Source organism: Parasteatoda tepidariorum, chromosome X1 (genome assembly GCF_043381705.1).
Source record: "Parasteatoda tepidariorum isolate YZ-2023 chromosome X1, CAS_Ptep_4.0, whole genome shotgun sequence".
Classification (NCBI taxonomy): domain Eukaryota; kingdom Metazoa; phylum Arthropoda; class Arachnida; order Araneae; family Theridiidae; genus Parasteatoda; species Parasteatoda tepidariorum.
In genome coordinates, this window is record NC_092214.1 from 83,193,666 (window position 1) to 83,211,208 (window position 17,543).

At 30.2% G+C, this 17,543-nt stretch overlaps 1 protein-coding gene across 16 annotated transcripts in view; it reads left to right on the top strand.

Annotated features, from left to right (window-relative positions):
• LOC107453214 (G-protein coupled receptor 83) overlaps positions 1 to 17,543 on the top strand; it is a 53,930-nt gene that overhangs the window by 24,243 nt on the left and 12,144 nt on the right. For 4 of the 16 annotated variants that reach the window (XM_071187449.1, XM_071187455.1, XM_071187454.1 and 1 more), the window contains exon 3: positions 2,352 to 2,439. The exons of 5 other annotated variants lie outside the window; for them this stretch is intronic. The gene's annotated coding sequence lies outside the window, so the exon portion shown is untranslated. Of the gene's footprint in view, positions 1 to 2,263; positions 2,440 to 5,636; positions 5,765 to 17,543 lie in introns of those variants that run through there. 7 more of the 16 variants (XM_071187450.1, XM_071187448.1, XM_043047757.2 and 4 more) reach the window with 4 other exon arrangements.

Consider the following 17,543-nt stretch of genomic DNA (forward strand, 5'->3'; position numbering starts at 1 on the left):
TATAATTAATAAAAATTTGCATTGTAGGTAAATTAAACTAAATAACTACAATTAGGAGAACTTAGCATTAACATCATTAAGTTACAATCGAAATAATGAAAAAACTGGTATAAGTTGAGTATCATAACTAAGAAAAATTAAAATGCGCATAAATGTAAACCAAGGAAAAATTGAAACCAACATTAAAACCTTTGAGAACTTATATTTAAGAAACATTACGCAATGTTTATAAGAAATTAATAATAATTAATAACTGAACATTAATAACATAACATAAATTTAATTAAATAACTGCAAACTAAAATTATTAACTAACATTAAGTTATAATTCATGGAAATGTATGATTTTTAAAACACCATTTATATTAAGTGATAAATATAGAATTATTTTACTTCATTTTTGATAAATTGTCTGAAATTAAATAACTTAAACTTAAATCAAGAATAAATTTTTGAAATTTTAAGATAATAACTTTCAAAAAAGCACGTGCTTTCCTCTACTAATCAGCATTATAATCAGCTTGTTATAAATAATTTGCAAATAAGAGGCGATAAAGGATAATCCTCTTGCACCCCTCTCCAAGCTTCATCTTAGTTCTTCACCCCTCAGATTTTGACAGTTGAAGATTGATTAAGGATTACGCCCACTGAAGAGGGGGAGAATTCGTGTGACGAAGGAGCTCGCACACGCGTAAGCCCATAAAATTGAGTCGCGTATTCAACGACGGTTACAAATTAAAATAAAGTATTAGTATAACTGAAACAAAAAGTTTGTTCCCCAATTCAAACAATTTTTGGGAAAATTAGATACTATCTACCCAGACTTATATGGGTATATAAAACTATGTATATAAATAAATAAAAACCTACGTACAACGGTTTAGGTCAATGAGATGAATAAAGAAGTTATCAAGCTCAAAATTAGCAGTTATTTGCAGAGAAAAAAAAGTCTTACTTTAGGCCTCCAAAAAATCTTTTAATAACTACTTTAAATATATATACAAAGAACAAATTGTATATTGAATATGAACAGATGAAATATTGTAAAAATGAATATATCTTTCTCGCTAACATGAAATTTACTAGGGCATTGGTAATTACCAATTATCTTGGAAATTAAGCATTCAGTTTTGTCCCCAATTTCTCAAAAAATCCGTTTAGATTTGTCCGAAAAACTTAAACTGCAGATGAAATAGGAGTATTTTCGGCATGAAATATTAAAATTTATATCAACTATTTCACATTATATGTATAAAAGGTATATTTGACACACAGGCATATGTAGTAAGTATTCAAGACCCATAACACTTAATTGAACAAACACACTCAGTTTTTCATTAGAAAATAAATTCCTTTTTTCTATATCAAAGCATAGTGTTAAAAAAAGTCATTCTTCATTTTTTTTATCTTTGATTAAAAAATCAGTTAAAATAATACAAAAAAGTTTTTTGATTTTAAATCTAAATTTACTAATTACTTTGAGATTGATTCCGAAATTAAGGGAAATACATTATTGCTTTATTACATAGTTTTACTTTGGACAGCATGCACCTCTAATCATTCATCAGATGTTATTAATACCTGTTACAGCATGATTCATTTTCTAAGTTGGTGATAATTTCAGGCTCCCATGTATGTTCTAAAGAACAGCTGTAGTAAATAAGTTTTTACTTTTTACAAAGTATATGAAACATATATCAATGATGGTAATTACAGAACACCGTGTATCCTTGTAATAGCTTTAAATTAAAATGAAGTTTCAGCATTCTATTTTTTAGTTTAAACTTCTTAGATTAATAAATGTCATACTCTTCGATTAATTATGTCAACGTGGTAATGCAAATATAAATATAAAATTAGTAAAAGTTTTTAAGATAAGGATTATATATTTAATAAAACACCGAGAACGACAAATACAACACATTGTCAGAGCTACCAGCAGAAATCATGCTTTTTTTTTTCATCCTGATGATAATTACACTTCTACAATAAATATTTTATTAGTAATACGTCAGATATTTTATCAAATAGCTTTACTTAAAAATATTATTTTTCTAACTAATAAGATATTTCAATAGAAGTCCTGTCAAATTAATCTCGACATTAATCAAAAATTGCTTATTTCAAAATATATTCTAATAATTACTTGCTCTTTTGTTTATTTAAATGCATCCAATCAGAAACCTTCGAAAAGCATGCGAACAAGGAGACAATTTTTTATGTAATGTCTAGTAATTGTTTCCTTTTTTGTTGACTCTAGAAAGCGTCTGCGCAAACGTCTGTTTTTAAGAAACATAAGTGACTATGTTTCTGTACATAATCGCAGTAACTCGCATATCTAACTTTTGCAGAAGAGTTTTAAAGATGTCAACTTGATGAATCCAAAAATTTCGAAACGTTTCTAATGGATGATCGAAATTTATAAAAAAACAACGTTCTGTAAGTAGAAGGCTTTCAATTTTTGTAATGAAATTTTTTAAATATATTATTAATACTTTTTAGCAAACCATGTTTTGATTTCTGTAACCTAAACATTCATATATGTTATTTAATGTTCAGAGTTTGAAAGAAATAAGTTTTATACAAAAATATAGATCTAGTTTAATCATATGTTTACGAATCAAAAAAAATTTAAAGGCACTTTAAAATTAGTTTAAAAGAGATAAATTAGCAATTTTCATTTTAACTTTGGCATGACAGTTCAGGGTAGATCTTGTTATATAAGCAAATAATATATACACTCAGAAAAAAAAAATTATGATCAAAGCTACCAGAGTACAGTAAAGTTTGTTTACAGTAAAGTTTGCCGAGTTTCTGGTTCTATGGGAATACCAAAAAGAAGATAATATAATCAAAGCACTTTGGTAATGATTTTGATAAAATTATTAAACAAAATATAGTTTTATAATATATGTTAAAATTTGTTAAATGTGTTGCAATTTGGTAATTTTATCATGATAGTTAAGAGCCTGGCTTAAAAACCATTTATACGGTTAAATTTACTTTTCAGTTTTGTATTTTTTTTTCTTTCTAAATGTGTGGTATTAAGAACTATAAGTTTGAAAACAGAATTTCCGGTAAACCGTTACCATAAGAACAAGAAAATTAACAAATGAATGGTTTAAATACCGTATATTTTGGTTTTATTAAACAGAATTATGGTTTCCGTTTTTTTACCAGAAATGTCATTACCATACAGAACGGTAATTTTACCTGCACCAGTTACTGGAATAACTTTTTTTCCAATTATTCGATTTTTAAGTACTGAAATTCATTCTTCATAGTTAAATAATTCAAACAGTTGACTCTAAATATGCGAATTAGTTATTATAAATGAATAAGGAAAAGTCACTAAATCAGATACGAAACTTTCCTACTTTCTCTGAATCGAGATACTGTTTTTTAGACGAATTCAGATTCTCAATCACCAAAATATGAAGAGTAACACCATTTTTAAATTTATTCCCAATAGTTTGGCGGTTAAAAGATAGCGATTAAGAATTTGACCCCTTTAATATTAATTTCACTTTTCGAGTGATTCGCCATATCTCGAGATCCTGTCGATTGAATCGAAAGAGCCGTGAGGGCTCAGGAGATAGAGCGTTCACCTTCCAATGAAGTGTCCGGGTTCGAATCCCAGCGATGGATAGTCGATACGAATTCCGCATCCGGCTTGCACCGACCACAGTGCTGATGTAAAATATCCTTAGTGACAGACGGATGATGGGTTAGAGTTTCCTTGTCGTCGGTCTAACCGTGGGAGATTTTCGTGCTATTCCTCTCCATGTAACGCAAAAGCGGGTTAGTTCCATTAAAAGTCCTCCACGGTTCCTCCTTGGTTTCAAAATAATTAGGCTACGGAGTTGAACGTTAGTAGTTTTAAACCAAAAAATTGGATTGGTAGTTCAACAACGGTAATAAAAAAAATTTTGGCTGTCTCAAATTTCTAATTTCAGGAACATGGCAAAATTCGCAGGCTCACGATCATTTTGCTCATTGCAGATGACGTTATTTAATTGCAGCACCACTAGTTTACGTATTGCAGTTTTACTTAACAACTATTATTTGACAACATATTCAAATTTCATTGAAGTTGGCCTATTTTTGGGAGAGTTTTTCTTCATGTTTCTTTAATTTATGATTAAGTCCTCCACGAAGGCAAATACTTTATCCAGGAGCTCCCTTATCTTCTAGATTAGGATTAAAATTACAAGGCTACGGAGTTGAACATTAGTAGTCGTAAGCCCGATTCGTGGGTCAGGGGTCAGCTGTTCAACGTCGGTTATAAAATAAAATAAAATTGAATCAAAAACATTTTGCATACAATTATAATCTGAAGAATTAGGTTTTGCTATGACTTCAGATTCAACTTTTTGGTGTTGTATTTTTGCGCTCTCTAGTTATAGTAAATTGTGAAGTGTCCAGCCAATAGCAGCATGGCCTACAGCTTTATTGTTCGCCATGTACCTATAAACACAACACATCTTCATTCTAAAGGTATATCGTATTATGAGTTATAAAACTTTTATTATTTTCATCTTTGTTTATATTATTATATTCTTTATATCACCTCCGTGGACTATTAAGTTTGAGTCCTAGTACGAGAAAATCCAATTACTAGAACAAAGTTATAAACAGAATTAATTATTCATTTTTTGAGCATTGTACATAATATTGGGCATGTATACACAGTTAAAAAAAATCTGCATCAAATCACGGTATAAAATACCGGCACTTAGGGTGCATTATTCGTAAAATCCATTTTTACAGTAGAATATTATACCACAATCTTTACAGTAATAATTATTTAATTAGAGTGATAAAGTGATTTTACAATAATTTTTGCTCGAAAAATTACGGTACGTCAGATTCTTTGTTGGTAAAAATGGATTTTGAGTTAAAAAAATACCGGCACCCTGAGTACCGCTACTTTTTACCAAAATTTGATCCAGAATTTTTTACAGTGTAATGCAATCCAGGTTGAATATTTCAATTTTATTTTTTTCCAAGTCTTTTCAATCTACTTTGAAAAAAGCATGAGCAACTACTATAGTCGTTAGCGTTAATATATACTAAAAGATTCGTAAGTGATCCTTTTATAATATTTTTCAATTTGAAAATTTTAAATGGATTCTTAAATAAAGGAAGAATACCTCAGATAGAAACTACTATAATGAATAATTTTTTAATTGATATAAAATTTTAAAAAAAGTAAGAATTATTGCTTTTAGCTATCAACGACTTTAACTCGTCCTATACATAAAAGGATCTTTAAGATCTCACCTTATAAAACAAATAAAGATTTTCAGAAACAGCAATTTTTTCCTATACTATAATAATATTTTTTTTAAATATTGATGTTAGATTTATCCTAATTTTTATTGTTTTTTTTTTTAAACTTAAAAAATTAGATAACTTTTAAAAGTTGTATATCATCTCGCACAAGATATTTTTAATATAGATATGACTAAAGCAAAACTATCAGTATTAAATATAGAAAATGTTCGTCTCTAAAAGTGGGATTGACGTCAAAAACAATATTTTTCATTTTTAAAGCCTTTCTTTCATAATAATTTTTTGTTATGCAAACATGATATCAAAAGGAAGAATTAATGTCAGAATTTCATAGATGGATAAACAGTTTGAGTTACTACTTTTTTGTGGGAAGCATTTTATTTTATGCTAAGTTTTATGTGATTTTTTTAAGTAAAAAGAGAATATCTGAAGGAAAGTTTGAAATTTGTAATACGCAAAAGCTTAGATAGTAAGTATTTGTATTTAAATATAAACTTTGCAATTCATTTTGATTTTTAAATCTGCTTTGAAACTCTCTGACATTAAATTGATTTACAATTATCTGAGAAGGAAATTCTGGTAATATTTCTATACTGCATCTTAAAGACATTTCTAGAACAAAACAATCCATAATTATGGCAATAAAACCAAAATATACGGAATTTAAACCATTCATTTGGTAATTTTCCAGTTTATGTGGTAGTGCTTTGCCGGAAATTCTAGTTTTTTAAATTATAGTTCTTTTTACCACACATTTAAACATTCGACAAAAAATGCAAAACTAAAAAGTAAATTTAACTGAATAAATGGATTTTATGCCATGCTCTAAGGCTAAGGTATCATGATAGAATTACCTAATTTTACTTCATTTGCCAAATTTCAGCATGTAAGACAATATTTTATTGCTAATTTTAGCAAAGTGCTTCGGTAAAAATTACCGTGCTTTATGGTATTCCCATAGAGTCAGAAGCACTCTAAATTTTACCATATTCTGGTAGTTTTGATCATATTTTATTCTCTATGTATAAAATAAGACAGAAATAGGTTATACATTTATTAAAAAGTAAATATATAAATAAATAAATAAATAAAATAAAAACACATTCGTTATTCCCATTGCACTTTTCAATTCAAAATAAAATAAGTAAATCATCAATAAAAAACGTTTGACTGATAGACAACATTTTTAATACTTGTTTGTTTTCCTTTCAACGAAAACCATACAGCTGCTTATTTTATTCATTTTCAGTTTATACATAAAGTAAAAACAAATTCAGGTTTTAACCAGAGGCCACTCTGGGATTGATAATTTAATTATCGGACAAGACTATTATTGATAAGACAATGGAAAAATTCATTCGCCTTATTATATATTTTCAAAATAAATCTTTTCCTTGATTTATACTTTCACAATTTCTTTTCATACTTCACTTTTAAGATTATTTGGAGTTTCATGGTAAAACAAAAATTAAAAAATTGGGATTTGCTGCACTAAGCAACTACATTGAAAAAAGAAAAGTTTAAAGGTATAATACAGAAGTGTCCAATACATAAGAGAGCACATGAGAGGGGCACGAGGTAGAAGAAAATGTAACTAAGCACTTTTTTTCCTTCCTTTGCATTTAGAGAAGTCAATTTTGCATTTGGAAAAATGATATCTTAAAAAAAAATTTCATTACAGTTCAAAATGAAGAGAGAACTCAATTATCTTGCAACTTTCCTATCAAACACTTGTCATCATTATTCTCATAGGAGTATGAAAAATCATATGAGTTTTTAAATAACACTTATTTTAATCAAAATAAGTAATACGTTTTGCATTTTCTTAAGGGATCTAAAATCACGATACAAATATTTTTAATTTTGGAATGTACTCATAGCATCTTCATATATAATGCTATAATAAAGATATGTTGCAATAAAATTGTTTCTTTGATAGAAGAATTTTCAGTATTGCATGAGTTCAGTCATTTCACGGTACTATTGAAATCAATAAAAATATTCTACTAGAGTAGAATAACGTAGAAGAGATAAGCATTTCTTTTTCTCACTAAGACGTGTTTTATCTATGTTCTTCGGTCTTTTCAATGAGAGTCCGACATCCTACTTCATAAATAAAGGAAAAGACGATGCATCATTAAATTATTACTCACCAAACGCATATTATTTTTTAAATAACAACATAGTTTCTTTTTCAAAACTGTATTCAATTCTATTCTATTCTAGTGTCGAAAATTGAATTCCTATTCTATTTCAGACATTGATTGTTAATGCTTTTAACATTTTGGCTAGACTTAATATTTATTGCAAGTGCATTTTCTTGACTCAAATAATATATTTTAAAAAAATCGTCCTTATATATTACTATCTTAACACTTTATAAGGCCACTTTTTCCATTAAATGTTATGTTGATATATATTTTCGGGATTGATACACAGAAATAAATTAATTTACATAAAATTAATTTGGTTTTTCAAGACTATTTTTTATGGAGAAGGTGAGTGTAAATGTTTTAAAAATTTTACCTACTGTAAAAAATTGACTAAAAACTAAAACTTCTGAGCTTAAAAATAACCTTTTTTTTTTAAATCCTGTGTTAATAAATACAAGTAAACTAAATGAGAAGGATTCAAATGAGCGAACCCATAACACACAAGAGAAAAAAAAAACATCTCAGTGTTAGTCTTTCTTCTTAGCCCCACGCAAACCTTTATTATTACCCTCATTTATGTAAACAAAATCCTCTTTCAACTAAGGAAAGGGAAATACATTGTGCTATGCAGACTATTGCAAAGAACAACGTTAATAAAGCACACATGAAAATACATAAATTGACAAACTATTTTTTCAGTTCTATTAACAAGAACCTTCCTCAGCTTTTAAACGTTTTTTGACGTTTAGACACTGGAGAAGGTTCTTGATAAAAGAACTAACTCTATAGTACGTCAATTTATGCATTTTCATCTATACTTTATTCACGTTGTTCTTCGCTTTAGTTTCAAACCCTCTACACTTATATTTTTTTCTATTTTGTGAAGTTATCAACAGATGACTACGCAAATCATAGATGGGAAAATAGTTTCCCACCTACATTTATAAAACTAATGAATTTTGACGGAGGTATACTTCTCACGCAAGTATACTTCTTAAAGGGTAAATGATGAGTTCAAATTGTAGAAACCATGCAGGAGGTACTAACGACTATTTTCTTGCTTATAATCCAAACCAGTTGATTTTGAATATTCATCTTAATATTCAGCATGTAATTTCTAGGCATTATGTAGGGTTAACTTTAAATCAATCGTATTTTCGGAATTTCTGGTGCACATTTTCTATTACAATCTGATATTCGTAAATATAAATTTTGCTTCCATATTCTTAAAGTATGCTATAGGTTTGACATAATCACCATAATGGTAAGGTTAAGATAGCACAATTAGAACTCTCGGTATATTCTTGGTGCTAAAGACTGATCCAGAAAGTTCAGATATTTTCAAAATTAAGAATTATTAAACTGAAGAGAAAAAATTTCTATACGATATAATAATTCCTGCGTGCTTATTTCTTCGCTTTCTCTTCATGTTCCCTTATAAAAGGCATTTTGGATTTTCAAATTATGCTTCCAAAATGAGGAATTGTTACCCTGTCAGGAAAAACTTTCTATTTTATATAGTACATAGCATATAGTAATAGGTTCAAGAGTTATTTGGAAACAAATGACAATCGTTGTATTTAATTGAATGTCGAGCAAATATTGAAAAACGCTTGCATTTCTTGCTTGTTGAACAACACCATTTGCTTTGGTATTAATGCAGGATCCTGTATACAGTGTTAATTCAAAATGTTTTATCAGAATACTGCGAAATACGATCAATGATTTGAAGTTTGACAGCAAGGAATATAGACAGTAATAAAAAATAAGCGACTTGGTCTTCTGATGTCAGGAGTTTAGTTTCTGCATGATAATGACAGACCCCATTCTGCCATTCACACCTAAAAATCTGACCTGATCACATGGAGGGGAATAGATTGGCCACCACCGTACTATCAAATACTGAGGGCTGGTTCACTCCTTTGAAGTAGCTCTCGCCGCACCAATCCTCCGATTTTCTCTAGTGACGTAACTTAGGCGCAAAGCTCGCACTTTTACTTCAAGAAAGGAGCTTTCGGCCTTACTAGCTCTAACTAATATTGGAGTATTTCTTTTTGCGACATATTCTAAGACCTTTGTTATTTTCTATAATGACTTTCCTTAGTTTTTGCAGCGAATTTACAAGAATTTGAAATTATTATCGAAATGCCAGTTTGCGCGATTGCAACTTGAAAAAATTTTGATAGAAAAACAAAAGGAAAAAATATAATTTTCCGGATGTTCCCTAAAGTAACTGAACAACTATGTAAAGAATGGATTCCGAAATGACACAGTTAATATAAAACAGCAATACGTTTATTCTGTCGTTAAGAACTTTTATAAAAATTCATTATCTAAATAGAAACCGCCTCGTTACTTCAAAAAGAAAGGCAGGTGAAAAAAATGGATAAAGTCAAAGAAAATTAAAATGTAAATAAAAAGTATAAATAAAATGTATAGTATATAGTTGGAATTCTCCTAATTTCATAACATATTTTTTAATGTAGTTATTCTTATTTATGATTTTTTTAAAAAATTATACTCTCTTAAATTTAAATATCTATAAATTATACTATCGTAAATTTAAATATCTATAAGCAATTGTAAAATTTCTAATGTCATTATGAACCTAAATTATTATTTTGTTTCAGTAATTATCGTTTAAGGTTGATGTTTCCTAATGATTAAGTATGAACAAATTGCTATTAACGGCATATTTTAAAATCGGGGTATCTAAATTTAACTCAACTTATTATTATAAAAGAATATGTAGATAAAAAAGTGTCGATATATACTTTCATTTTTCTTAATAATTAAAGTTAAAACTGAACTTTTTAAAATAAAGTATTTATAGTGTCATTTTCGCCAACTAGTAAAATATTTTTATAAGTTTAAAATGGTATTTTTTTAATATACTGGCCAAGAAAGTTTTTTCAAACTATGTTTATGAATGGAAATAATGTGTTAATTACATAAAGTTTGAAAGCAAATGACCAGAAAAAGTCTAACTTATATTTACAAAGAGAAAGATGCAAAGTTATCATAATATCTTTGCGTGAGATCTTCCGAGATCTGTGGACACAGTGACGTCATGAGGAAGGAAATCGGAGCTTCAGTTCTAAGAGCGGAGTGAACTAGCCCTTCTATTCTCTTTAGCCCTGCCCCCGTACAGTCTAAACTAGACGCTGAGTGATTTTTACTTGTTATACTACCTAAATGGAGTTTTTCAGTTGCACGTGCTTCGCCACAGATAGCGAGGAAAAGGAAGCAGTTGAAAGCTGGTATTCTCCAGCCTTCCTCGCACAGGCGACAGTTTAAATAACTGCTACATGACAGAGACAAATATTTACACAAATAAGGAATGTAAGAAGAAGAATAGAAAAACATGCAAGGAATGGAATAAAAGAGGTTATTCGTAAAATTTGTGATAGTTTCTTTCTTTCTTTTTTTTTTTAATAAGAAATCGGACTTTACGTTAGATAATATAATACATTTTATTGAAATGTTACTGTGTCTGAACAATTCTTGCACGAAATATGAACAGTAAGAAATTATTAAACATAATATTATATACATAAAATAAAATATTATATATATATATATAAAATAAAATATTATATACATAAAATAAAATATTATAAAACAGAAAAATATATCATTTAATATTAGCATTCATGTTTTTGTTTTTTTAATCTTCGGAAATATTTGTGATAAACGACTAATTTATTTAAAAATTTTGATAAAGCAAAAATTTGCACTAATTCAAAATGAACTCGATAAATTTGCATTAAATAACATATCGTTGTCAATCTATTTGACCTTTATCCTGAAACAAACTTATGATCTTATACTTACGATCAAGTTACATAGATGAAAGATTAAGCACTGACTTCATCATTTTAGAATGTTTACGTAGTTATTTTAAAGAGCATTTTGATTATCTTAAAAATGTAAAAAGATTTCTGTTTCAATAAATGATCTTCTCTCAAGCTTCTCTGTGAGTTAAGCGTTCTGAAAAGAGGTTGTTTTTTTTATTTAATTTGCTTTATAACAATTACGAAGTAAAAATTTTTCAAATATACTAGATTTAACAATTTAACATGACTTCTATTCATTAAGAACAAGAGTATTGTATTATGCGTTAGATATTTTCTTTTTGTTCACTTATTTATTTATTTTTTAGAGTTTTAGATTAGAATGGGAAGCAAAGGTATACACTTTTCGTTGTTATAAATGAACAAGAAAGCTGCCAGTTTATTAAAAATATGGATATAGCGGCTTTTAAAAATAATGTTAAAGGTATTTAAAGGTATAAAAAGAGTAGTCCATAATATTGAAAACTTCTAGAGATCGGATGTTCTTGAGCATTTTTTCAGAAGCCAATTTATAATACGAGAATGTAGGTACCATTGAGAAAATGTTACGTGTCATGTAAACCAGGTACTTGACTTTTATTTACCCTTTATCAAAGGAAAATATTGTCACTCCATTTTTTACACAGTCATCCAGGGTTATTAAAGCTATGCTGCTGAACAAATTTTGAAAGCTGATTTTAGCAACGTTGTTTTAGATTTAGCAAAGAACTTTCATGCAGCTCATGTTTCATGCCAGCATTTCAGCTGTTTTAGACTCTTGATATGGGTTGTATCTCGGTGTTTGGCGCGAAGCTCCACTAACCGATTCATCTAAACTAGTTTGCCTTATGCTCTCAGGTCAAAGGAATATAAGTCTTATGTTATACAAAATATGGGGGGGAATTCCCCCATCGTTAAAACAATAATAAGAATTACAGGAAAAGATAAGAACTAACAATTGGATATGATAACATAAATTGATAATACATAATTAACATTAAGTTTAAAAATAAGATATATATACAAAATATTTACATAACTATTTACATGTTTATGTTATTCAACATATGTCTTAAATAATGATATGGCTCTGCTAAAACAGTGGCCCGGTCGTCCTGGTAGATCACCACTCGTTCCGGGTTGCTCACTGTACTATATTTAATTGAGCTATGGCTTGCCCGGATCGGACCCTTTTCAGAGTTACTCCTTCACCGGGTTTGCCATAGGCCAGTGGATATACTGTGTGTGTTTGTGTCCTATTTTTTATATAGTTTTGAAATTATGCAGTCTAATAATAAGAATGCCGTTAGTTGGTTATGATTACTGTTTTCCTTAATGAGTTCTAAATCAAATATTTGCTTGAAGTTGGAGGTATTGCAATCTTTAGCATCGCTGAAGAATTTTGTGCTAAGTTTTGCCATATAACAGTTAATTTACTCTATTTTGAGATCTTTTCTTAAGAGTCTGTTGCTAATTGCCTTTGGGGCTCCCGTCATATATCTGAGTATTTTGCCCTCAGTATTTGATAGTTTATTTTTTAAGTTGTTACTAATCGTGGTTAAGGCTGGGCAGGCATAAGTTAAAATGGGTCTGATAGCCTGTAAGTATATGGTTTTTTTGTTGGCCAAGTTTAGTTTTGAGTCTTCATTGAGGATAGCTTTTAGAGCGAAAGACTCTCCTTTAGCTTTTCTAATAGTTTCGTTGATATGCTTGCTCCAGTTCTGATTTTGTGAAATTGTGACACCAAGGTACTTGGCATGCTTAACTGGCGCGATTTTGGTATTGAATAAGTCAATTGAATGAGAGTTGTATTTGTATTTTTTGTTGTTAATAATAATCAGGTTACTTTTGTCTGGATGCAGCTTTATTCTCCATTTGGAGCACCATGCTTCTACCTCTTTAAGTTTATTTTGTAAAAGGTCTACTGCCCTCTTGGAATTCATTGATTTGGTGATAATTGCAGTATCGTCCGCGTAAAAAGCCACAAATTCATTTGGGTTGTCATTGATCGGAAAGTCCGCAGTATATAAAATATACTGCGGTCTCAGTATTGAACCCTGGGGTACCCCTGCCATAATAGTATGATAATCCGAGTATGTGCTGTTCATTTTAATTCGGAACTCTCTTCCAATTAGGTATGAGTCAAGATGGTATTTGGTGGAAAATTCATGTATTTGAGTTTTACGATTAGACCCTTATTCCATACTCGATCGAAAGCTTTCGCTACATCGAGTAGGATAAGGGCCATCGTTTCTTTTTTATACTTTCCCTTACTAATGTATTCTAACATGTTTATGATTTGCTTTGTGGCAGACAGGTTTGGCCTAAAACCATATTGCTGTTGTGGTATAACGTCCATGTAATTTTTGATCCTGTAGCTGATAATTTTTTCAAATATTTTTGAAATTGTAGGTAGTAGACTGATGGGTCTATAATTGTTTGGATCGGCTGCATCCTTTCCCGGTTTTGGGAAGAGAATAATATCTGATCTTTTCCATGGTTCTGGAAAATAAGAGTTATTGAGGCAGTAATTAAAAAGTGACTTTAGTGTGGGAATAATACTTGGTGGTGCATGCTTTAGCATCTCATTAGTGATACAATCATGACCAGGGGCTTTTCTGTTCTTTAGATGTTTTATTATATTGATAATTTCATCATCAGTAGTATTTTCTATGTCGTTATTTATTATTGGCGAGTTAGTAATGGTAATATATTCGTCATTAACAAATTGATCGTTAATACTGTAATAGGGCTCAGTATTAAGTGAGAATTGTTGTTTCATAGTCCTGGCGAATGTATTAACTTTATCTGAGTCAGTATAAATCACTGTTTTATTATCATTCAGTGGTAGATTAGATGGGGGAGTTCTTTTGAAGGCTTTTGCCATATTCCATAAAGAATTATCTTTTTTATTGATAGTAGAGACTTTCTCATTCCCCTTTTCATTTCTGTGATCATTACATTTTCTTTTAATCTCTCTATTTAGTTTGTTAATCTCATTTTTATATTCAGGATTTAGCGTTCTTTTGTAGCGCTTTTTTAGTTTATTTTTATATCTAAGGATATTTTTAATATCATTTGGTAGTCTCATATTATTATAATTTTTAGTCTTGATATCAGTAGCATCGGTTAGTGCAACATTCAGGTTGTATGTTAGGTATTGAATGCAGTTATCTATATCACTGATGCTATTTAGTTTCGTTTGTGGTGTAAGCTTTTTAATTAGTATATTATGATAGAGAGTCCAGTTAATTCTCTTTGATGTAATGTTCTTATTTATTTCGGGCAAGCAGGTTGAGATTAGGACTGGTAGGTGATCACTGGTTAAATCGTTCAGTACTGTCATAGCAAAGGGTGTTTTCATGTTAGTAATCATGATGTCCAGTATATCAGGTTTATAGCCTGGATTGTGATGGTAATAGGTGGGCTCAGTTGGGGCGTATAAGGTAAGTCCTTAGGTTTTAATGATGTTTCTTAGTTTGAGACCTTGTTTGTTACTGGCATTGCAGCCCCAGTTCACATTTTTGGCATTCAGATCGCCCGTAATAATAGCGTCCATTTCTGAAGTACTGTTCCTTTAACTCATTTCCAGGTGGGCTGTATATAGATGATAATTTGATATATTGATCGTCAATCTGAATAATAACGGAGGTTTCATCAATGTTATCAGTGGTCTTAATATTATATACCGCTGATTTGTAGGCTCTAGAAATATAAATGGCAGTGCCCCCTCCATAGTGGGTAAGTCGGTCGCATCTGTAGCTATTGTAGTTCGGTATTTTCAATTTGTGATGCGGTTTTGCATGGGTCTCCGTTACGGCTATGACATCAGGCGAATATTCAGTTATGAAGTCCATTAGTTCGGTCATTTTATTTGTTAGGCTATTAGCATTCCACAGTACTATATTTAGACATGAGGCTTTGTTTTTCTTATCCATTATAGGTATTATTTATTTCGTCATTTACCTCAGTATTCTGGGTATTAGTATTTTGTTCTATTACTTTTGCTATTAGGCTGTTTAGGTTTTGAGATGTTTCTATTGCCTGTTTGAGTAAATCCGTTAGGTTTGTATTATTATCGGGTTTGGAATTTTTGAGGACACTAGCATAAGTCTTGGTATTATTAGTATTTGAGACAGTAATCTTATTTGGTCTTCTAAATTCCACTTGTCTTCTAGTATTGCTTTTTATTTTTATGATTATTTTTTCATATACTGGACATTTTGTATAATTTGAAGGGTGTTCTCCCTGGCAGTTACAGCATTTTACTTGAGCAAAGTTATTTGGGCAGTCCTTTGTAAGATGGTCACCTGCGCACTTTACGCATCTTGCTGGGTGTCTACAATTTGTTAGTCCATGGAAGAAATTCTGACATGTATGACATTGTGTCGGACGTTCAGATTTTTTATATTCTTCTACTCGTATTTTACAGCCGGTGAGATATATAATTTTATAAATTTCTTTATTGCTATCGCACTTGGGTAAATCCACAATGTAAATTGGCAGTTTGGTTTTGGTTCCATTTCTTCTGCGTTCTAACTGAGTGACATTATTTATGGTTAGTCCAATTTCAATTAATTTCACTTTAATGTCCTCAGCTGAAGTTTCTTTTGGAATATCCTTTAGAACAACTCTCATTGATCTCTTTTCAGGTAAGCTATAAATATGATAGCTTGTATTCATTTCTTCAAAAATAGTATTTATTCTATTTCTATTTTCTAAGTCATTTACTCTTATTACGAAGTTATCGGCATTAGATTTATCAGTGACACCTGTTATTCCTTTATCTTGTATAATTTTACGAAAATTAAGCCAATCAAATTTTTTATCCTGTATTATAAAGGGTGGGGGTGCCGCCGTTTTCTTTGATTTAATGAATTGGTTATCTTCCGTATCATTTTAATTTTCTATTTCCCATGTATCCATTTGATTTTGGTCATGTTCAATATTTTCATTTATGAGTGGGAATTCATTTGTTCTTTTGAGCTTTTTACTTTTATTGCTTTGATTAGAGGGGTAGGGGTCTGAATTTTTATATATAAAGCACCCTATTATCTCTAGGTTTTGTTCTTGCCAAAAGTCTTTCATTTCACTAATTGCGATTTTTTAAAACTCATTTCCTAATTCGCATAAGTTATTATTTGCTTTTTGGTTTTGTATTAGAGAAATTAGTTCATTAGTACTTTGTTTGATTTCTTGTGATTTGGTATCTATTTTATCATATCCATCTTGAAAGAATAAGCAATGATTTAATAAATCTAGGGTATTAGAGACTAATTTTTTGAAATAAGAGGGAAGTAATTCTTCCAAGGCCTGATAGCTATCTGTACTAGAATTGTCATCATCATCGTCATAAGTTGTTGACTGGATTTGTCCTAAGTTAATTTTCCTTCGTTCGATTTTATTGGACTTATTATTCCTAACCATGTTGGGTGCAGACAGACTCCCGTAAGGCCCAAGGCTGTTCCAGTTCAGTTTGTCATTGATTGTTAGACCTAAGTAATCGGCACGTTATTTGAGAACTCTGTCTTTAATTCGTTTATGCCTTTTCTTTTTTCTTATGATCATGAGTTTTGACTTTTCAGTGTTAATAGATATTTTATTAGAAGCGCACCACTTTTCAATGGGTGGCATTTAATTTTTTGACTGCTTGATTTGGGTCAAGAGAGCGAGTGGCTATCGCCGTGTCATCTGCGCAGAACGCAATCATGTAGTTGGGGTTGTTTGTCGTAATCGGAAAGTCGCTAGTATAGATCAGGTATAATACAGGTCCCAAGATGCTGCCCTGTGGCACTCCTGCATTGATTGGGCGTTTGTCTGATAGTTTGTTATTTAGCCTTATCTGAAAAGTTCTATTTTTCAGGTATGAGTTTATAATATGAATGATATTATATGGCAGTGATTGTTTTATCATTTTTGAGATTAGTGCTATATGCCAGACGCGGTCGAAGGCTTTCGCCACGTCTAGCATTAGTAGTGCTGTTGCTTCATTTTTATATCATTTTATGGATGGGTGATCGTGTAAAGCTAAGGGTGGTGGCGCTAGTGGTAAAATTGCTCTTTCAAGACTTCCGGGTTACTGCTTCCGATATATTTTTACGCCGCAGATTGAAAAAACGCGCCATCATATTATTGCATCATATCTTTTGCAGTATTTCACATGTACCGAGTTCTTTCTTTCAGCCTTTAAACTTCAGCATTATCATATTAATATTATAATCATTAGAATATTTTCTAATTAGGCTAACTTAAAAAGATATTT